This window comes from Ambystoma mexicanum, chromosome 1p (genome assembly GCF_040938575.1).
Source record: "Ambystoma mexicanum isolate Mex_15411 chromosome 1p, UKY_AmexF1_1, whole genome shotgun sequence".
Lineage (NCBI taxonomy): Eukaryota > Metazoa > Chordata > Amphibia > Caudata > Ambystomatidae > Ambystoma > Ambystoma mexicanum.
This window is the reverse complement of record NC_090921.1, coordinates 1,085,295,582-1,085,318,915: the sequence shown is the minus strand read 5'-3', so window position 1 is coordinate 1,085,318,915 and position 23,334 is coordinate 1,085,295,582. Positions and strand designations below refer to the sequence as shown.

The window sequence follows — 23,334 nt, the reverse complement described above, 5'->3', positions numbered from 1 at the left end:
GCTTCCAGTATGATGATTTACATATCCTTTGTTGTCTGTGCAAAGCATTGAGTTTCCAAAGCCTCCTTAAACGTTTTTCTTAACAGGATCTTAATGTCTGTTCATTATCTTTGTAGATGGAGGCAGTAAACCCTCCAGGGTCCGGCGATCCCAGGTTTCAGTAGTTTAATGGTGGTCCTTCGCTCCTCATGCTAGGAATATCCAAGTATGTAATTTGTAGCATGTTCAGCTGATAAGGACACTGCAGTCTATATTTTCTGCATTGTACAGTTGGATCTACAATGCTTTGAACCCCGTGTTTGTTGTCAATTACTATTGCATCTTTTGCTTGCCTGATGGCATGTATACATTTCTGTTTTTTCCGTTTTTTAAGCTCATGAGCCAGGAGTTTGCCAGACATTGCTCCTCTCTCACAATATTTTTGTTTCATTTTGAACATTGGCCTTCTGCGTTTCTTGAGGTGTATCGAGTCACTTCTTATTTGCTCTGTATATTCTTATCATTTCAGAAGAAGGGCCAGTGTTATTTTCCTCTTGCTCCAGAAGCCTGATCTCTCGAGTGAGTTACACCAGACTTTGTTTCCTTCCTACATTTTTCAGTGTCTATGTACAATCCGTGAAAGAAACACTTCAAGTTGTTCTGGACTAATGTCAATTTACTCACAAAACCTCTTGTTCTTTATTTCATTCTTGATTCGGGTTGCTCTTTTGAATGAGAATGGGCCCGAAATGCTACTGAAAGTCTTCTATCTATCTATCTATCTATCTATCTATCTATCTATCTATCTATCTATCTATCTATCTATCTATCTATCTATCTATCTGTGCTTATAAAGCGCCAAAGCCCTCTGGCATCCATGCACTAAAACAGACATGAAACAAAAGACAAGATCCAAAACAAAATAAGGCTTTTGCACATAGGTTTTTATTATTTCTACATGAGCGTTGTTTGGAAAATGATGTATCCCATAGCTGGTGAAGTACTAGTTTTTGTAATCCCTGCTTTAGTTAAAACTGGTCTGTTCGTGAATAGTTTTGGTGTGGTGCCAAGTACACTGTATGTGCCTGGCTGCCAGATTTAGCAGTTTCCAGATGTCCGAAATACCCAGCAATTTCTCTTTTGTTTAGCATTTCCCACTCTACTCAATTGATCATCTAGGCTCAGAATAAAGTCCCCTCCTGCTATGATGTTTTTGCAGTAATTGCAGATCACGGCCTCCTTGAAACTTCTCATGGAGAGGTCATGTTCAGCAATTTACATGTAGGCAATAGCCAACAGGATTCTCATCCAATTCCACAGAGGCCATCACCCACCTCCCCTTTTTTTCCCTTTGCTTTTGAGATACTAGTAAGCAACTGTGTTCGGCTCACAATATAAAATGCCAATAAATATATAAGGCGCAAGTATGGATGAACTTCATGGCGTTTTACAGGCCTAACTATAAGAGTCCTGGTCCTCCCTCAGATTCTCTAAAAAAATATTTTTTGTATTTGTGTTTTAGAATTTGTAACGTGCACAGAACGGACCCAACTGTATAATGGCGCTGATGACAAAACATGATTCAAATAGAACATAGCTAAGCCCAGCTATCGGACAACCAGAAACCTAGAGGAACCCTATTTAAACAAAAATGTTTTTAATGCTCTATGAAATTGGTAGAGTGAATTAAGGGTCCTCAATTCAAGTGGTAGAGAATTCCACAACTGTGGACCAAAAACTGAATCTTCTGTCTCCCTGAGGGAGGGATAGATGGAGGATGGCAATCACTAGAGCGCAGTCTTTGCAGTCTTCATTGCAGAGTTATATGCCCCTGCACACTTATTAGCAATCCCACCCCCAGGTACGTAGCACCCTGCTTTCTTTATTCTGGCCTCCTGGTTAACCAAACCACTCTGCCTTTATGGTACAGTGTACTTCTTGCTTCCTTCCTGATAGTTGAACTGCCAGTGTGTGCAAGCTACATTCACCCCCTGGTAACACAGAGCTTCAAGTGCACCAGAACAAGAGGCTCTAGCTTCCCAGTTACAGCCACTCACCTCTGGAACTATCTGCCACTCAACCTGCTCTCTGAACCTTCATACTGGCAAAGGTATACTCCTCACAACACGCAATATCTAATAGACCAAATAATGGACATACCCCGTGAGGGAATGAGACCAGGAGATTAATTGCAAGTAAAACAAATGTATGTAAAATGAAGTATGCATGCAGATAACTCTGCTGCCTGAGCGCACTACCAAACAATACACGGGTAGCACATTATGCTTCACATGTACCAACAGGCGAATATGGGTAACTATTACTATTTATTTTAAAATGTATAGAAGTACACTAAACCCGTGGGCATGAAGGTGCTAGTTACAAAGCACATTAAAAAGGCACACAGCGTCGGTGGTGACGTTTCATATGGGCTATAAATATTAGCATGGGATTGGGGGAGGGCTTTATTATATGGGTCATTGCTTCCAGTCGCTCCAGGCACACGTGGGTCTGCTGGGCTCATCTCCTCGGTGTGAAGGTCAGAGCGGTGCTACAATGATACCTGTCCAAGCTAAAACAACAGGAACTAGTTGTGCGAGACAAATGGCAAACATAAAAGTCATTGCAGGAGTACTTTCAGAAACCATTGGCCCGATACATTGGCATTCCAACCCTTGTACTCAACGGTTCCTAAAACACGGTACCCCACACGCTGGTGTCGTTCTTGTGTGTTTTGATCTACCTGATGCCTCATGATACAGATAGACATGTTAGTCTTGGAGAGGATATATTGATGCATAGGATTAGGGATATGGTGGGTGTCCTGGAATGGTAGCTGCAAGGGGGGCAGATGTGTATCTTCATCTAAGAGTATGAGGGCGAGGGACCTGTGGGCAGTGGCCTGGCTAAGGGGGGTCGAAGGAGCATGGGCAGGTTAGTGGAAATTGATGGGCACATGAGCTTGGGGCCTGCTCTGGTCTCACAAAGTGTAATGAGCTCATCTGGTGCAAAGAGATGCTAAACGTTGCAAGAATAAATGGCTGGACTTCCATGAGAACAAGGCTTGTGTGGCGCTGGCAAGGGACAGAGGTGGCTTGGGCTGTCTGTGCGAGACGCTGGGGATGGAAGAGCCATGCTTGGAGATCATTTGTTGTGCCAAGTAAAAAGATGGCTGGTGTGTCACGAAATTGAGTCTCTGAGCATTTTAGTAAAGGCTTGGTTATTTGTTTGTTTACTAATATTAGGTTGTCCAGGAGGTACAGAGGAGGGTGGGGGCGTCTCCCCATTTAGCATATACTGCATCTAGATATCGCGGGAATGGTAAGCGGGTGGGAAAGACCACCTCTCCCCCAACACTGGCAGTTTAGAAACTGGCTGTTCAATTGATGCTCATCAGACCCCCACTCCCTTCCTCACCTACTGTCTGTGCTTTGTAACTAGCACCTTCATGCCCACGGGTTTAGTGTACTTCTATACATTTTAAAATAAACAGTAATAGTTACCCATATTCGCCTGTTGGTACATGTGAAGCATATCACCCCCTAGCCACAGGACCCCTTGCTGACAATCATGAATACTGTTGAGAAAATTCCTGCGAGCACTAGGTCGGGATGTGGCTCGAAGCCTCGCCATGGGCAGGTGAGTCACGACACTTGGCAATCCTATTGGTGTTGGCGCTGGTGGGCATGCTGTACGTTTGTTATGAGTGATCTAGAATTTATTTTATTTTTTAAACACAATGATTACTGTTTAGTACTCTATATTTAGATATTGTAAACCTTGGGAGATTTCCCACAGGAGTGCATCCGGGGTTACCCACTGGGTCAATGGTGTTTTTATACTCTAGGGTTTAACTGTCCCCCATGCCGTTTTGAAATCGGGTGGAAAGTAACAGCAAGCTCTGCTGCACTGTTGTGCAAACAGGTGCAGTGTCGGTGTATCTTTCTCCGTAGGATGCTAAGAAAAAGTGTCACCCTCGTGGGAACCTTTAATTCAGTTACTGCCATCTCTGTCCTGGCGAATGTGAAAGTGTTTGAATTACAACTAAGGGAGCCACAGAGGCTTTACTTTTATTAATTGTATTCAAGGGTGAGAGATGTGCAGGTTATAGAGCATAAGCGTACATGGATACTGGGGGGGATGTTCACATAGGGGGTTAGATATATCTTCAGTGGGTGTTGAGGAGCAACATACAGGATATTGAATATTTGTTTGTGAGGGCGATAGTGGAGAGTGAACAGAATGGTGAATGAGAGCGGCTGTCCACAAGAAATGAAAAGCCTGTCAGTATGGGAGCAGGCTGAACAGAGAATGTGCGTTTAAGCTCCTTGAGGACTGCTCCTTTGACACCCCACCTGCACGGTTCTATGTGGACTGTACAATTCTGGGAGGAACGTCCAAAAGTGAGATGGTTGCTAATTGGAATTCCTCCAGAGTGTGCCATCCAGAAGTGTGACCACAGCCATCAACTTTCATCAAGCAAGTGGCCACAATTGAGGGAGGGGGGGTGGTGATGTTGCATGTTCATTATTATGGCATTGGTAGCAGCCTGTATGTCGGGGAATTGCCCACAGCCAATGCCCCAACACTGGCTGTACAGTGGCTAAAAAAGTCTTAATTGCCAATCAACAGTGCCTTGTCTCATCTGCTTCTGGCCCAACCTGTATTCCTGGCACGTGTCTACCCCTGATTAACTCATGCACTTGCTTAATTCCTTGTGTGGCGCTGCTTCAATTTCCACATTCTTTTACTTCTTTTTTTGTTATCCTACATGTATTTGAATATTTATAGATTGGGTTGGTGGGCGTTGGACAGCAAGTTTGTTGCCCTCCCACCCCCAAAGGCCTGGAGAAAGACAAGTAGCATTTTTATTCAAGCCCTAGGTGCGAATGCCACAGTTTTCTTTCCACGCCACACGAGAAGGGCGAACAGTGGATCCCCTCATTGGGACACCCGCTCCCTCCTTTCCTCTCTCTGGCTGCCCACTTTGGGCCCTCTTCCTGCTCCTTCCTGTGAGGCTAAGAGCCTTGGTGTCATCTTAGAATCCACCCTCTCTCCCTCTCCTCACATCTCCACAGTCTCTAAGAAGTCAAACTATCAGCTGCACCTCCTCAGAGGTATTCTTCCTTTTCTCACTTTCCCCCAGAAACTCACTGTCTCCAGAGCTCCGGTCCTCTCTATGCTGGACAACATCCTCTTTCTAATCTTCCTGCCTCTACTCTTCGACCATTACAACTTATCCAGAACAGGACTGCGAGACTTGTCCTTGGCCTCAAGGCCAGGGAGCGTACTGCTCCAGCGGCTCCCTGTGGCTGCAAGGATCAAGTTCAAGACCATCTACATCGTCCACAAAGCTTTCTGGGCCCTGGGACTGCCCCACCTCCAAATTTCTCTTCCAAAACATCTCCCTTCTCGAGCTCTCCGCTCATCCACTTCCAACTCTCTGAGGGTCAGAAGCTTCTTCAAGCAGAGAGTTGGGGGCAGATCTATCGCCTCAACTGGGGCCCTCCCTCTGGAACAGCCTCCCTGCCTCTCTCAAACTTAAGCAGAACCACCCCTGGGTCCGGAAGCAACTCAAGACCTTCCTTTTTTGCTTCCGCTTTTTCTCTTCCTCTCCCCTGCTGATGCACCTGACTGCTCTCTCTTTCTCTTTCTCTTTCTCTCTCTCTCTCTCTCTCTCTTCAGGAGGGGTGTCGGGGGAATTTCTCCATCCAGAGGTCAAGTCTCTCAACCTTCACGCTTGGTATCTGAAAGGTTGAGATATAAGAATTGGGACCTCCCGGATGACGTGATGCTTTGGGCCAGGCAGCAGGCAACCAAATCCCTGTACCGTTGCTGTTGGCGTAGGTTTTGCGATTGGTGCAGAGGACACAATGTCAATCCTTTTCAGTGTTCCATTGCTATAGTTCTGTCTTTCTTGCTTTCTTTGGCCCACAGTGAACTTCAAGTAGGTACCATTAAAGGTTACCTGGCGGTGCTGTATATCTTCAAGCACTTGTCTGAAGAATGTTCTTATTTTAAGATTCCTTTGATTTCCCAATTTCTAAAAGGGCTTACTAATGTGTTCCCGCCGTCCCTGTTTCAGGTGCTGGTATGGGATCTGAATTTGGTCTTGAAATTCCTGATGGGTGCTCCATTTGAACCTTTGCACTCTTGTCCTTTGAGACTGTTGTCTTTCAAGACGGTTTTCTTGGTTGTGGTTACATCCGCTCGCAGAGTGAGTGAATTGCAGGCACGTTCATCTAAGCCACCCTTTACTGTGTTCCACAAGGATACGGTTGTACTGAGTGTACGTCCTTCCTTTCTACCTAAGGTAGTTTCATTTAAGCCAGAAAGTGGTACCTCCTGCTTTCTATCCTCCTCCTCATCCGGGTAAGGAAGAGGAGTGACTCCATAGGTTGGACCCAAGAGAGCTCTGAGCTTTTATATTTCTAGGATGTCCAGGGTCAGAGTGGACGATCAACTCTTTGTGGGTACGCTGGACACCAATTGGGTCCAGGCTGTTACCTAACAGACCTGTCCATGTGAATTATCCTCACCATTAATGAATGTTGCAGATTGGTGGGCAAGAACCCTTCTGAGGGGTTGGGAGCTCACTCCACTAGGGGTGACGCTACTTCCACAGCCCTGAAGCGGGGAGTTCCTATTAGGAATATTTGTGACACAGCGACATGGGCTTCTATCCACACCTTAGTCAAACATTACTCTCTGGATACGCTCCATGGTCAAGATATGGAATTTGCCATCTGATTGGGTATTCTAAATTCTTTTCCCTCCTCCATTTTCTGGTACTGCATTGGGAGTCTGTCAAAGATGTGGAATATGTTGGAGGACACAATCCATTCGAAGAACAAGTTACTTACCATTGGTAACGTTCTTTTGACTGGATGTTCCTCCAACGTATTACACATAACCCTCCCAGCCTGCCCCTCTGGAGAATTTCCTATGCTATTGCAGCTTGCGTTCCCTCAAGGCTATGTGCAGTCAAGCAGGCATTGCGTACAAGCATGTCACGTGTTATGGAGGAAAATACATAAACTGAGGCTATGGGCACCGTGTGTCTTATTTATAACATCCGGTGACGTCGCGCTCATAGGAGTCCATCGAGGGACATCGACCCAACGCCATCGACTTTCCGAAGTAGCACAGCTGTGGATTACATGTCAAAGATGTGGAATACATTGGAGGAACATCCAGTCGAAAGAACGTTACCAGTTGGTAAGTAACTTGTTCTTCTATTCCTATACAATTGACATGCAGATTTGCCTGCACAGCTGAGGAGACAAATCCAGTTTTGTCTCCGGTTTTGGAAGGGAACAACAAATAGCTGTGCAACAACTTCTTTAATGGCTCAAAAAATGACATACTGGGTCTAGACGCCACTTTACAGAAATGTACTCTATGCTTACCCCCTACTTTCTTTGGAGTAAATGTTCCTATAAAAAGATTTTCATTTAGGAGCTGTCATACGCCTTGAGGCTCAGATAAACTCTATGGTTAAAAACTCCTTTTTACAATTTCAACTCTGTAGTGGGATCCTCGCTCTCATTGCTACTCACTTCCAGCACCAAACGCCTTCCAGAACTCCACCCCATGGCGGTTGGTGTATAAACCAACTCTTGTTTGCAATACAGTAATTCCCGCTATTCAGGTCTACCTGACGAACAAATCCAGAGACTCCAAAGAGTACAAATTGCTGCTGTTCGTTCATGTTCGCTTGCTTACACTGGCTTGCAAGTAACTCCAGGTTTCAGCGCAGCATTTTCTACCTATTCTATAGATGTCTCGACGGCACAGCAGTGAAACAGTGAGCCAAATTGTCTGCTGCTTCCCTCTGATATCAGTTTCAACCTACTCTTCTCCAATGTTCAAACTACAGGAGGCGAGCGATACTTCGTTTTTGGTCCTAGACTCTAGAACACACTACCTGGCATTGGACCAGACGATCTCAGATTCCCCTGAAATCGGGCCGTCTTTTTGTTTCAGCAGTAATATCTCTCATGCTGTTTACACTCTTTCTTTACTATTTCCCCCCTCTCGCCTGCTTTCTCTCCCTTCACCACTTTGCTCCCTTTTCATCTCTCACTGCCTTCCTTCTCATCTATTTTTCACGTTGCTCATTTGCTTCTGTTTTTTGACATCGTAGCGCCTCCGTGTAATTGAGTTTGCAGTGTGCACTCTAAATCAATGAACAGAGTGCATGCTATTGCAGGTTTGCTTTTAATGCATGAATTTCCTGTGCACCAACATTAACATGCGTAGTGGAAGAGGGAAATTGATGCGTTTGTGTTTCCCTTGCTCCCGTTAGCTAGTGCAGTGATATTGGTAACAATGGGTCAACTGCACACTTGTTCTGTATGAGTTGCTCAACAAACTGCGTTAAGTCAATTCCGTTGCCCTGTTGTCTTCACTATGTAGTGATCTTCCGTTCTTATTCAGTGGAAACTCTCGATGGCCCTGTTTCTACAATGCATTTCACTTGTAAACGCTCTTCAATAACATAACTGTTTTGTAACATTGTTTGAGGGTGATTTGCTGGAATGTAGCTCTGGATATCCTTGATGAATCGAAAGCAACTTAAAACATGCTAATTTAAATACATGAGTATTTATAATAATAAAATCTTCACGTTTTTCTAGCTGGGCCCATGGTTGGCAGTTGAGATCCCAGACCTGATCTCAAAAGGGCTAATCGAACACAAGGAAAAATGAAGAGTCCTACTGACTGGATAAGGGAGACTGCTTGGATACCAAGAGAGGATTGTTAACCCTCCGTCTGAGCTGCACATCCCTCTCTTGGGGTTCCGTCCGCACAGGAGAACTTTTCAATCCCTTTGCACAGAGCTAAAAACATTACAACATGATGGTTCTGGCAACCTCAGCTTCAAATCTGTTTTGTAGGGTGTAGCACACTAATAAACGTTGGACTTTCTGAATGTTCTTATTGGTGAATTCTAAACTGCTGACCCTAATAATTCAGCATCAAATACTACCTAATTGTGGCACATAAACTAGCTTTGTTCTGCAATGGTCATGATATAATTTCATATTGAATGCAATTTAGTGATCTTGGTTGCTTTAAGCCTTCACTGCAAATTGTGTTTTTTCCTTAAAGCGTAAAAATTGTGCAGTTAACACCTCATCTAATGCTTCCCCTAGGATTTTCCTTTGTTTTGTGTGTGTTTTTAAAACGTTTTTTTATACATCTCCCCATGTCATCGCCTGATTTTCGGAAGCTATGGGAACATTCGACATAAACACAATTAGATAATGATAATGCAACCTTAAAAAAAGAGTAATAAACTGAATTCTAGGAAAATGTCGGAAAGCGATTGTGTGAGATCATATTGTCCAATATAAATGTGCCCAGTTTCAGCCACTACCACACACTTGTTTATTATTGTTCATTTAATCAGTGTAATGAAAAGCTTCCTCTAATAAATGAGTCTCCAATTCCATGTCTGTGATATTTCAAATCCTAATTTGTATTTCCTGTTTGGTGGTTAACGCCCAGTTCTGTGATCTTCATTTCTTGCTCTTGTATTGGAGCTGTCCGACGCAAGACTACACTTTCTGCACTGTTCTTTCCAACCGGTTCATGAAGTCCTAATTCTAGCCCTTACTCAAACTCATTTATTTTCTACAACAGTTAATTGGGTGTGGAGGATGCTAGGATTGTCTTAAAGCTCATCAAAAGGTGGGAATCACCGGCATTTCTCTGTGTGTGTATTTCACAGGGTCGAACAATCATTCAGAACGCTCCATCGAAAGCAATCTTGAATGTAAACTATGTTTTGACTTGTATTTGCTATCCCAGTGTCCCAGACATGTATACGGGAGCGGCACTGTATTGGGTTAAATGGATTTTGTATAAAACATGTTTTAAATATGTATGTTCGTTCTTGGGGTAATAATCTGGAAAGCCATTCCAGTCTGACCTGACCCACACATGTCATTCTGCTTCTACAAACCTTATTTTGCTGTTCTGAACTTCCTTTGCTGAGACCATTTGATGAGATGTTCTCATTATAAGCTGTTCACAGCTTAATAATAGGGTGCCATTCATGATTTCACTGGTCTATAGATTGTTTTAAGCTTTTATAGTTATGATCTTCCTGGAAGTGCACTGCAGGAAACTGCAAGCGCCCCATATCCCATCATTTGTGGTGACCCCGAACACAGATATGTTGTCACATGCTTCTTCTCAAATATAGGTGTTGAAGGACTGAGAGATGCACTTGACCAAATACCAAGATCGAGGCATGACGGAGAGAATGGAGCCTTCAGGGTGAACGTTAGATTGAGACACAATAGAAGTTAGTTCAAACATTAGAAAGCCAGTATGATATATCCCCCTCTGACTGTATGGTCCTACCCCGTTTTCTCACGAAATATCTTGTAAACTGGGAAGTGTGCTTCTGGAAGCCTTGCCGGATATCCACTTCATGAGCACCACTCTTTACTAAAGAATGACAACAAAAACAAACTTGTTTATAAGAATTCTGAAAGCAGACGCATGGTCAGATTTAATTGGAGCATGACTGGGTGTGCCAGCATTGGAAATGACTCCTTTAAATAGTAATGGGAATCCCCTTTTGTTGGGAGAAAGTCCCAGAACTATGGCCCTCTTCTGGAAAATCTGAGAAAACCATTTGTGCCATTCAAATATTTGATGATAGTGAACCTTGCTGCAAGCAGCTGACTGAGTGCTGCACAAGTACTCAAAAGTAAACGAAATATAAAGTTTGACAGTTTAAAATAGTTGCAACATAATAATGCTTAAACTAATAGTTCATCGTAACGTGACTATCAGCCTCATCACGAGTTTAGTGGTATCTCGGCGGTAAATCTGCCATGATAACACCAAACGGAATTATCGTTACTGCCACTTGGTCTGGCGGAATTTCCTCTGGATTACAAGAGGTGGTAGGGGGTGTTAGTTCCCATTAATTGAAATTTAGTAGATCTCCATGGGGATTGCATCAGAATTACTGCTGACGATAATTCCACCTGTGGTCATTTTATTTGGCAGAAAGATGGTGGATGTATCTCCAGCTCTTAGCTGGAGGCGAATCCTCCACTTCCCCACCAAATCTGTAGTTGGGCAGTGCGGTAATCGAATTACTGCAAATTTTTACTGCACCCCCCAACTTGCAATGATGCTGATTATAGTTACAGCGCAGACCTAAACCAACTTGTATGCCGTAGACTTTAATACTACTCAAATGTTTTATCAAGAGTAAAACATTTTACTTGTTTCGATCTGCCTTTAAACTTTTTTTAAAGGCAGATGCAGGGGGTGCAGGAGACAACCAGGTATGTGACAAAGAGGGGCATTATATAGTACAACCAACACAAAATTTGTTTAATTTAATCCACATACCTGTTCTCTGAATTAAATGCAGGAATTGCAAAAATGTACTTGAGTTGGCCTAAAATTTGTTTTTCTCGTTCAGCTTTCAGCTTGTAGACTCGGTTGTTCCAGTGATGTTAGCATGGGCATTTCGCTGAGTGGCACTTCAGGACTCTGGCTTCAAGATGTTTCCCATATAACAGTTGCATAGCTGTAGAGGACAATACACTGGTGTAGTGGTCCTCTCCTGGGTAAAGGAGCAGAGACTGCTGACCAAAACACGGTAGCTATTGTATAATACGTGTCGACTTGCATGACTCTGAAGAGAAGGTGCCATCGCTCTTAGCTTCACGTGATCACCCTGACGAAGGATGATTGGCCGAAATGCATTGGCCACGGCAACTGTTTCTGCCACTCAAGTAGTTTCTGATGAAGGAGCTAGTTTAATAAAGAATGGTCTACACAGATCAAAGTACTGAATAACCTTGCTGTACTCTATTCCAAATGCCTTTAAACTAAATGTGCTATTGAATCCTTAGGTGGAACCAATATTGGTGGAGTCTTCCCCAGTTTTTGTAACTGTACTTTTCCTGAACAGTGCAACTCTGGTTTTTGATGACCAATAAATACTGATATTCATCATTACTGAAATGTGATGCATATATTTAAGCCAAGGCGGTGCCACTCCGGCCCCTTTGCACTTGTTGCCTGCCCCTCACCGAGTGCTCATACATTTTTGCAGAACGAGCCACCCAGGTTCATTCTTTACCAGACTGCGGACATGTAATCCCATTGCACATTAACAAATGATTTCTCATTGTCACGCCTCACTATAAAATGTTAGTCTGCTTTTAGAGTGATGAAGAATAACCAAGATCCGCCTAGGTGTTGACATTTCCACTGCTTCTCCCAAAGAAGCCCACTTGATTGGAATGCATCAGCCTGCCAATGAATTGGTCAAGTCTGTTCACTCGTACTTCGATGAGCAACTTCGCGCCACGATTAATCTGCGATATGGGCCTATAATTCGTCCATACAAGAAGGGTCGCTTCCAGCTTCCAGTAAGATGATTTACATATCCTTTGTTGTCTGTGCAAAGCATTGAGTTTCCAAAGCCTCCTTAAACGTTTTTCTTAACAGGATCTTAATGTCTGTTCATTATCTTTGTAGATGGAGGCAGTAAACCCTCCAGGGTCCGGCGATCCCAGGTTTCAGTAGTTTAATGGTGGTCCTTCGCTCCTCATGCTAGGAATATCCAAGTATGTAATTTGTAGCATGTTCAGCTGATAAGGACACTGCAGTCTAAATTTTCTGCATTGTACAGTTGGATCTACAATGCTTTGAACCCCGTGTTTGTTGTCAATTACTATTGCATCTTTTGCTTGCCTGATGGCATGTATACATTTCTGTTTTTTCCGTTTTTTAAGCTCATGAGCCAGGAGTTTGCCAGACATTGCTCCTCTCTCACAATATTTTTGTTTCATTTTGAACATTGGCCTTCTGCGTTTCTTGAGGTGTATCGAGTCACTTCTTATTTGCTCTGTATATTCTTATCATTTCAGAAGAAGGGCCAGTGTTATTTTCCTCTTGCTCCAGAAGCCTGATCTCTCGAGTGAGTTACACCAGACTTTGTTTCCATCCTACATTTTTCAGTGTCTATGTACAATCCGTGAAAGAAACACTTCAAGTTGTTCTGGACTAATGTCAATTTACTCACAAAACCTCTTGTTCTTTATTTCATTCTTGATTCGGGTTGCTCTTTTGAATGAGAATGGGCCCGAAATGCTACTGAAAGTCTTCTATCTATCTATCTATCTATCTGTGCTTATAAAGCGCCAAAGCCCTCTGGCATCCATGCACTAAAACAGACATGAAACAAAAGACAAGATCCAAAACAAAATAAGGCTTTTGCACATAGGTTTTTATTATTTCTACATGAGCGTTGTTTGGAAAATGATGTATCCCATAGCTGGTGAAGTACTAGTTTTTGTAATCCCTGCTTTAGTTAAAACTGGTCTGTTCGTGAATAGTTTTGGTGTGGTGCCAAGTACACTGTATGTGCCTGGCTGCCAGATTTAGCAGTTTCCAGATGTCCGAAATACCCAGCAATTTCTCTTTTGTTTAGCATTTCCCACTCTACTCAATTGATCATCTAGGCTCAGAATAAAGTCCCCTCCTGCTATGATGTTTTTGCAGTAATTGCAGATCACGGCCTCCTTGAAACTTCTCATGGAAAGGTCATGTTCAGCAATTTACATGTAGGCAATAGCCAACAGGATTCTCATCCAATTCCACAGAGGCCATCACCCACCTCCCCTTTTTTTCCCTTTGCTTTTGAGATACTAGTAAGCAACTGTGTTCGGCTCACAATATAAAATGCCAATAAATATATAAGGCGCAAGTATGGATGAACTTCATGCCGTTTTACAGGCCTAACTATAAGAGTCCTGGTCCTCCCTCAGATTCTCTAAAAAATATTTTTTGTATTTGTGTTTTAGAATTTGTAACGTGCACAGAACGGACCCAACTGTATAATGGCGCTGATGACAAAACATGATTCAAATAGAACATAGCTAAGCCCAGCTATCGGACAACCAGAAACCTAGAGGAACCCTATTTAAACAAAAATGTTTTTAATGCTCTATGAAATTGGTAGAGTGGATTAAGGGTCCTCAATTCTAGTGGTAGAGAATTCCACAACTGTGGACCAAAAACTGAATCTTCTGTCTCCCTGAGGGAGGGATAGATGGAGGATGGCAATCACTAGAGCGCAGTCTTTGCAGTCTTCATTGCAGAGTTATATGCCCCTGCACACTTATTAGCAATCCCACCCCCAGGTACGTAGCACCCTGCTTTCTTTATTCTGGCCTCCTGGTTAACCAAACCACTCTGCCTTTATGGTACAGTGTACTTCTTGCTTCCTTCCTGATAGTTGAACTGCCAGTGTGTGCAAGCTACATTCACCCCCTGGTAACACAGAGCTTCAAGTGCACCAGAGCAAGAGGCTCTAGCTTCCCAGTTACAGCCACTCACCTCTGGAACTATCTGCCACTCAACCTGCTCTCTGAACCTTCATACTGGCAAAGGTATACTCCTCACAACACGCAATATCTAATAGACCAAATAATGGACATACCCCGTGAGGGAATGAGACCAGGAGATTAATTGCAAGTAAAACAAATGTATGTAAAATGAAGTATGCATGCAGATAACTCTGCTGCCTGAGCGCACTACCAAACAATACACGGGTAGCACATTATGCTTCACATGTACCAACAGGCGAATATGGGTAACTATTACTATTTATTTTAAAATGTATAGAAGTACACTAAACCCGTGGGCATGAAGGTGCTAGTTACAAAGCACATTAAAAAGGCACACAGCGTCGGTGGTGACGTTTCATATGGGCTATAAATATTAGCATGGGATTGGGGGAGGGCTTTATTATATGGGTCATTGCTTCCAGTCGCTCCAGGCACACGTGGTTCTGCTGGGCTCATCTCCTCGGTGTGAAGGTCAGAGCGGTGCTACAATGATACCTGTCCAAGCTAAAACAACAGGAACTAGTTGTGCGAGACAAATGGCAAACATAAAAGTCATTGCAGGAGTACTTTCAGAAACCATTGGAAGACACGGAAAAAGCCGACAGTGGAGGAGTGGATTTTGGATGTTAGAGCTTTATCAAGATTTGAAAAAACTATGTTTAGTAAACAAAACAAGGCAGAACTTTATGATGAAATGTGGGAGAGTTTTAATGACCTTTATGGATAATGCTAGGTTGAATTATAGAGTGGAGTGAAATGGTTTACTTTCAGGTACTTTACATATAGGGGGGGGGAATTGTGTTGTTTATGTGGTTGTTTTGTGTAGTCTTGTTTGTCTGTTGTTATTTGTTTGATATATCTGGTTTGGTTTTAAGTTAATTTTACATTTTGATATGGTGGGATATGGGGTCATGGTATGAAATTCTGCTGTATTGCTTCCTGCTATTGTATATTTTGCAGTTCAATGACTTATGATGATGATACTGCTTGTTGAATATTGTTGAAAATGAGAAATAAAGAGTTTAAAAAAAAAAAAAAAGAAACCATTGGCCCGATACATTGGCATTCCAACCCTTGTACTCAACGGTTCCTAAAACACGGTACCCCACACGCTGGTGTCGTTCTTGTGTGTTTTGATCTACCTGATGCCTCATGATACAGATAGACATGTTAGTCTTGGAGAGGATATATTGATGCATAGGATTAGGGATATGGTGGGTGTCCTGGAATGGTAGCTGCAAGGGGGGCAGATGTGTATCTTCATCTAAGAGTATGAGGGCGAGGGACCTGTGGGCAGTGGCCTGGCTAAGGGGGGTCGAAGGAGCATGGGCAGGTTAGTGGAAATTGATGGGCACATGAGCTTGGGGCCTGCTCTGGTCTCACAAAGTGTAATGAGCTCATCTGGTGCAAAGAGATGCTAAACGTTGCAAGAATAAATGGCTGGACTTCCATGAGAACAAGGCTTGTGTGGCGCTGGCAAGGGACAGAGGTGGCTTGGGCTGTCTGTGCGAGACGCTGGGGATGGAAGAGCCATGCTTGGAGATCATTTGTTGTGCCAAGTAAAAAGATGGCTGGTGTGTCACGAAATTGAGTCTCTGAGCATTTTAGTAAAGGCTTGGTTATTTGTTTGTTTACTAATATTAGGTTGTCCAGGAGGTACAGAGGAGGGTGGGGGCGTCTCCCCATTTAGCATATACTGCATCTAGATATCGCGGGAATGGTAAGCGGGTGGGAAAGACCACCTCTCCCCCAACACTGGCAGTTTAGAAACTGGCTGTTCAATTGATGCTCATCAGACCCCCACTCCCTTCCTCACCTACTGTCTGTGCTTTGTAACTAGCACCTTCATGCCCACGGGTTTAGTGTACTTCTATACATTTTAAAATAAACAGTAATAGTTACCCATATTCGCCTGTTGGTACATGTGAAGCATATCACCCCCTACCCACAGGACCCCTTGCTGACAATCATGAATACTGTTGAGAAAATTCCTGCGAGCACTAGGTCGGGATGTGGCTCGAAGCCTCGCCATGGGCAGGTGAGTCACGACACTTGGCAATCCTATTGGTGTTGGCGCTGGTGGGCATGCTGTACGTTTGTTATGAGTGATCTAGAATTTATTTTATTTTTTAAACACAATGATTACTGTTTAGTACTCTATATTTAGATATTGTAAACCTTGGGAGATTTCCCACAGGAGTGCATCCGGGGTTACCCACTGGGTCAATGGTGTTTTTATACTCTAGGGTTTAACTGTCCCCCATGCCGTTTTGAAATCGGGTGGAAAGTAACAGCAAGCTCTGCTGCACTGTTGTGCAAACAGGTGCAGTGTCGGTGTATCTTTCTCCGTAGGATGCTAAGAAAAAGTGTCACCCTCGTGAGAACCTTTAATTCAGTTACTGCCATCTCTGTCCTGGCGAATGTGAAAGTGTTTGAATTACAACTAAGGCAGCCACAGAGGCTTTACTTTTATTAATTGTATTCAAGGGTGAGAGATGTGCAGGTTATAGAGCATAAGCGTACATGGATACTGGGGGGATGTTCACATAGGGGGTTAGATATATCTTCAGTGGGTGTTGAGGAGCAACATACAGGATATTGAATATTTGTTTGTGAGGGCGATAGTGGAGAGTGAACAGAATGGTGAATGAGAGCGGCTGTCCACAAGAAATGAAAAGCCTGTCAGTATGGGAGCAGGCTGAACAGAGAATGTGCGTTTAAGCTCCTTGAGGACTGCTCCTTTGACACCCCACCTGCACGGTTCTATGTGGACTGTACAATTCTGGGAGGAACGTCCAAAAGTGAGATGGTTGCTAATTGGAATTCCTCCAGAGTGTGCCATCCAGAAGTGTGACCACAGCCATCAACTTTCATCAAGCAAGTGGCCACAATTGAGGGAGGGGGGGTGGTGATGTTGCTTGTTCATTATTATGGCATTGGTAGCAGCCTGTATGTCGGGGAATTGCCCACAGCCAATGCCCCAACACTGGCTGTACAGTGGCTAAAAAGTCTTAATTGCCAATCAACAGTGCCTTGTCTCATCTGCTTCTGGCCCAACCTGTATTCCTGGCACGTGTCTACCCCTGATTAACTCATGCACTTGCTTAATTCCTTGTGTGGCGCTGCTTCAATTTCCACATTCTTTTACTTCTTTTTTTGTTATCCTACATGTATTTGAATATTTATAGATTGGGTTGGTGGGCGTTGGACAGCAAGTTTGTTGCCCTCCCACCCCCAAAGGCCTGGAGAAAGACAAGTAGCATTTTTATTCAAGCCCTAGGTGCGAATGCCACAGTTTTCTTTCCACGCCACACGAGAAGGGCGAACAGTGGATCCCCTCATTGGGACACCCGCTCCCTCCTTTCCTCTCTCTGGCTGCCCACTTTGGGCCCTCTTCCTGCTCCTTCCTGTGAGGCTAAGAGCCTTGGTGTCATCTTAGAATCCACCCTCTCTCCCTCTCCTCACATCTCCACAGTCTCTAAGAAGTCAAACTATCAGCTGCACCTCCTCAGAGGTATTCTTCCTTTTCTCACTTTCCCCCAGAAACTCACTGTCTCCAGAGCTCCGGTCCTCTCTATGCTGGACAACATCCTCTTTCTAATCTTCCTGCCTCTACTCTTCGACCATTACAACTTATCCAGAACAGGACTGCGAGACTTGTCCTTGGCCTCAAGGCCAGGGAGCGTACTGCTCCAGCGGCTCCCTGTGGCTGCAAGGATCAAGTTCAAGACCATCTACATCGTCCACAAAGCTTTCTGGGCCCTGGGACTGCCCCACCTCCAAATTTCTCTTCCAAAACATCTCCCTTCTCGAGCTCTCCGCTCATCCACTTCCAACTCTCTGAGGGTCAGAAGCTTCTTCAAGCAGAGAGTTGGGGGCAGATCTATCGCCTCAACTGGGGCCCTCCCTCTGGAACAGCCTCCCTGCCTCTCTCAAACTTAAGCAGAACCACCCCTGGGTCCGGAAGCAACTCAAGACCTTCCTTTTTTGCTTCCGCTTTTTCTCTTCCTCTCCCCTGCTGATGCACCTGACTGCTCTCTCTTTCTCTTTCTCTTTCTCTCTCTCTCTCTCTCTCTCTTCAGGAGGGGTGTCGGGGGAATTTCTCCATCCAGAGGTCAAGTCTCTCAACCTTCACGCTTGGTATCTGAAAGGTTGAGATATAAGAATTGGGACCTCCCGGATGACGTGATGCTTTGGGCCAGGCAGCAGGCAACCAAATCCCTGTACCGTTGCTGTTGGCGTAGGTTTTGCGATTGGTGCAGAGGACACAATGTCAATCCTTTTCAGTGTTCCATTGCTATAGTTCTGTCTTTCTTGCTTTCTTTGGCCCACAGTGAACTTCAAGTAGGTACCATTAAAGGTTACCTGGCGGTGCTGTATATCTTCAAGCACTTGTCTGAAGAATGTTCTTATTTTAAGATTCCTTTGATTTCCCAATTTCTAAAAGGGCTTACTAATGTGTTCCCGCCGTCCCTGTTTCAGGTGCTGGTATGGGATCTGAATTTGGTCTTGAAATTCCTGATGGGTGCTCCATTTGAACCTTTGCACTCTTGTCCTTTGAGACTGTTGTCTTTCAAGACGGTTTTCTTGGTTGTGGTTACATCCGCTCGCAGAGTGAGTGAATTGCAGGCACGTTCATCTAAGCCACCCTTTACTGTGTTCCACAAGGATACGGTTGTACTGAGTGTACGTCCTTCCTTTCTACCTAAGGTAGTTTCATTTAAGCCAGAAAGTGGTACCTCCTGCTTTCTATCCTCCTCCTCATCCGGGTAAGGAAGAGGAGTGACTCCATAGGTTGGACCCAAGAGAGCTCTGAGCTTTTATATTTCTAGGATGTCCAGGGTCAGAGTGGACGATCAACTCTTTGTGGGTACGCTGGACACCAATTGGGTCCAGGCTGTTACCTAACAGACCTGTCCATGTGAATTATCCTCACCATTAATGAATGTTGCAGATTGGTGGGCAAGAACCCTTCTGAGGGGTTGGGAGCTCACTCCACTAGGGGTGACGCTACTTCCACAGCCCTGAAGCGGGGAGTTCCTATTAGGAATATTTGTGACACAGCGACATGGGCTTCTATCCACACCTTAGTCAAACATTACTCTCTGGATACGCTCCATGGTCAAGATATGGAATTTGCCATCTGATTGGGTATTCTAAATTCTTTTCCCTCCTCCATTTTCTGGTACTGCATTGGGAGTCTGTCAAAGATGTGGAATATGATGGAGGACACAATCCATTCGAAGAACAAGTTACTTACCATTGGTAACGTTCTTTTGACTGGATGTTCCTCCAACGTATTACACATAACCCTCCCAGCCTGCCCCTCTGGAGAATTTCCTATGCTATTACAGCTTGCGTTCCCTCAAGGCTATGTGCAGTCAAGCAGGCATTGCGTACAAGCATGTCACGTGTTATGGAGGAAAATACATAAACTGAGGCTATGGGCACCGTGTGTCTTATTTATAACATCCGGTGACGTCGCGCTCATAGGAGTCCATCGAGGGACATCGACCCAACGCCATCGACTTTCCGAAGTAGCACAGCTGTGGATTACATGTCAAAGATGTGGAATACATTGGAGGAACATCCAGTCGAAAGAACGTTACCAGTTGGTAAGTAACTTGTTCTTCTATTCCTATACAATTGACATGCAGATTTGCCTGCACAGCTGAGGAGACAAATCCAGTTTTGTCTCCGGTTTTGGAAGGGAACAACAAATAGCTGTGCAACAACTTCCTTAATGGCTCAAAAAATGACATACTGGGTCTAGACGCCACTTTACAGAAATGTACTCTATGCTTACCCCCTACTTTCTTTGGAGTAAATGTTCCTATAAAAAGATTTTCATTTAGGAGCTGTCATACGCCTTGAGGCTCAGATAAACTCTATGGTTAAAAACTCCTTTTTACAATTTCAACTCTGTAGTGGGATCCTCGCTCTCATTGCTACTCACTTCCAGCACCAAACGCCTTCCAGAACTCCACCCCATGGCGGTTGGTGTATAAACCAACTCTTGTTTGCAATACAGTAATTCCCGCTATTCAGGTCTACCTGACGAACAAATCCAGAGACTCCAAAGAGTACAAATTGCTGCTGTTCGTTCATGTTCGCTTGCTTACACTGGCTTGCAAGTAACTCCAGGTTTCAGCGCAGCATTTTCTACCTATTCTATAGATGTCTCGACGGCACAGCAGTGAAACAGTGAGCCAAATTGTCTGCTGCTTCCCTCTGATATCAGTTTCAACCTACTCTTCTCCAATGTTCAAACTACAGGAGGCGAGCGATACTTCGTTTTTGGTCCTAGACTCTAGAACACACTACCTGGCATTGGACCAGACGATCTCAGATTCCCCTGAAATCGGGCCGTCTTTTTGTTTCAGCAGTAATATCTCTCATGCTGTTTACACTCTTTCTTTACTATTTCCCCCCTCTCGCCTGCTTTCTCTCCCTTCACCACTTTGCTCCCTTTTCATCTCTCACTGCCTTCCTTCTCATCTATTTTTCACGTTGCTCATTTGCTTCTGTTTTTTGACATCGTAGCGCCTCCGTGTAATTGAGTTTGCAGTGTGCACTCTAAATCAATGAACAGAGTGCATGCTATTGCAGGTTTGCTTTTAATGCATGAATTTCCTGTGCACCAACATTAACATGCGTAGTGGAAGAGGGAAATTGATGCGTTTGTGTTTCCCTTGCTCCCGTTAGCTAGTGCAGTGATATTGGTAACAATGGGTCAACTGCACACTTGTTCTGTATGAGTTGCTCAACAAACTGCGTTAAGTCAATTCCGTTGCCCTGTTGTCTTCACTATGTAGTGATCTTCCGTTCTTATTCAGTGGAAACTCTCGATGGCCCTGTTTCTACAATGCATTTCACTTGTAAAGGCTCTTCAATAACATAACTGTTTTGTAACATTGTTTGAGGGTGATTTGCTGGAATGTAGCTCTGGATTTCCTTGATGAATCGAAAGCAACTTAAAACATGCTAATTTAAATACATGAGTATTTATAATAATAAAATCTTCACGTTTTTCTAGCTGGGCCCATGGTTGGCAGTTGAGATCCCAGACCTGATCTCAAAAGGGCTAATCGAACACAAGGAAAAATGAAGAGTCCTACTGACTGGATAAGGGAGACTGCTTGGATACCAAGAGAGGATTGTTAACCCTCCGTCTGAGCTGCACATCCCTCTCTTGGGGTTCCGTCCGCACAGGAGAACTTTTCAATCCCTTTGCACAGAGCTAAAAACATTACAACATGATGGTTCTGGCAACCTCAGCTTCAAATCTGTTTTGTAGGGTGTAGCACACTAATAAACGTTGGACTTTCTGAATGTTCTTATTGGTGAATTCTAAACTGCTGACCCTAATAATTCAGCATCAAATACTACCTAATTGTGGCACATAAACTAGCTTTGTTCTGCAATGGTCATGATATAATTTCATATTGAATGCAATTTAGTGATCTTGGTTGCTTTAAGCCTTCACTGCAAATTGTGTTTTTTCCTTAAAGCGTAAAAATTGTGCAGTTAACACCTCATCTAATGCTTCCCCTAGGATTTTCCTTTGTTTTGTGTGTGTTTTTAAAACGTTTTTTTATACATCACCCCATGTCATCGCCTGATTTTCGGAAGCTATGGGAACATTCGACATAAACACAATTAGATAATGATAATGCAACCTTAAAAAAAGAGTAATAAACTGAATTCTAGGAAAATGTCGGAAAGCGATTGTGTGAGATCATATTGTCCAATATAAATGTGCCCAGTTTCAGCCACTACCACACACTTGTTTATTATTGTTCATTTAATCAGTGTAATGAAAAGCGTCCTCTAATAAATGAGTCTCCAATTCCATGTCTGTGATATTTCAAATCCTAATTTGTATTTCCTGTTTGGTGGTTAACGCCCAGTTCTGTGATCTTCATTTCTTGCTCTTGTATTGGAGCTGTCCGACGCAAGACTACACTTTCTGCACTGTTCTTTCCAACCGGTTCATGAAGTCCTAATTCTAGCCCTTACTCAAACTCATTTATTTTCTACAACAGTTAATTGGGTGTGGAGGATGCTAGGATTGTCTTAAAGCTCATCAAAAGGTGGGAATCACCGGCATTTCTCTGTGTGTGTATTTCACAGGGTCGAACAATCATTCAGAACGCTCCATCGAAAGCAATCTTGAATGTAAACTATGTTTTGACTTGTATTTGCTATCCCAGTGTCCCAGACATGTATACGGGAGCGGCACTGTATTGGGTTAAATGGATTTTGTATAAAACATGTTTTAAATATGTATGTTCGTTCTTGGGGTAATAATCTGGAAAGCCATTCCAGTCTGACCTGACCCACACATGTCATTCTGCTTCTACAAACCTTATTTTGCTGTTCTGAACTTCCTTTGCTGAGACCATTTGATGAGATGTTCTCATTATAAGCTGTTCACAGCTTAATAATAGGGTGCCATTCATGATTTCACTGGTCTATAGATTGTTTTAAGCTTTTATAGTTATGATCTTCCTGGAAGTGCACTGCAGGAAACTGCAAGCGCCCCATATCCCATCATTTGTGGTGACCCCGAACACAGATATGTTGTCACATGCTTCTTCTCAAATATAGGTGTTGAAGGACTGAGAGATGCACTTGACCAAATACCAAGATCGAGGCATGACGGAGAGAATGGAGCCTTCAGGGTGAACGTTAGATTGAGACACAATAGAAGTTAGTTCAAACATTAGAAAGCCAGTATGATATATCCCCCTCTGACTGTATGGTCCTACCCCGTTTTCTCACGAAATATCTTGTAAACTGGGAAGTGTGCTTCTGGAAGCCTTGCCGGATATCCACTTCATGAGCACCACTCTTTACTAAAGAATGACAACAAAAACAAACTTGTTTATAAGAATTCTGAAAGCAGACGCATGGTCAGATTTAATTGGAGCATGACTGGGTGTGCCAGCATTGGAAA

General features: G+C 43.6%; 1 long non-coding RNA gene across 1 annotated transcript; it reads left to right on the top strand.

The window, feature by feature from the left end:
- Positions 1 to 564: 564 nt before the first annotated feature.
- Positions 565 to 21,711, top strand: LOC138448186 (uncharacterized). The gene is made up of 2 exons (XR_011260037.1): positions 565 to 12,943; positions 21,412 to 21,711. It is a non-coding gene; the product is annotated as an uncharacterized lncRNA (long non-coding RNA).
- Positions 21,712 to 23,334: the final 1,623 nt, after the last annotated feature.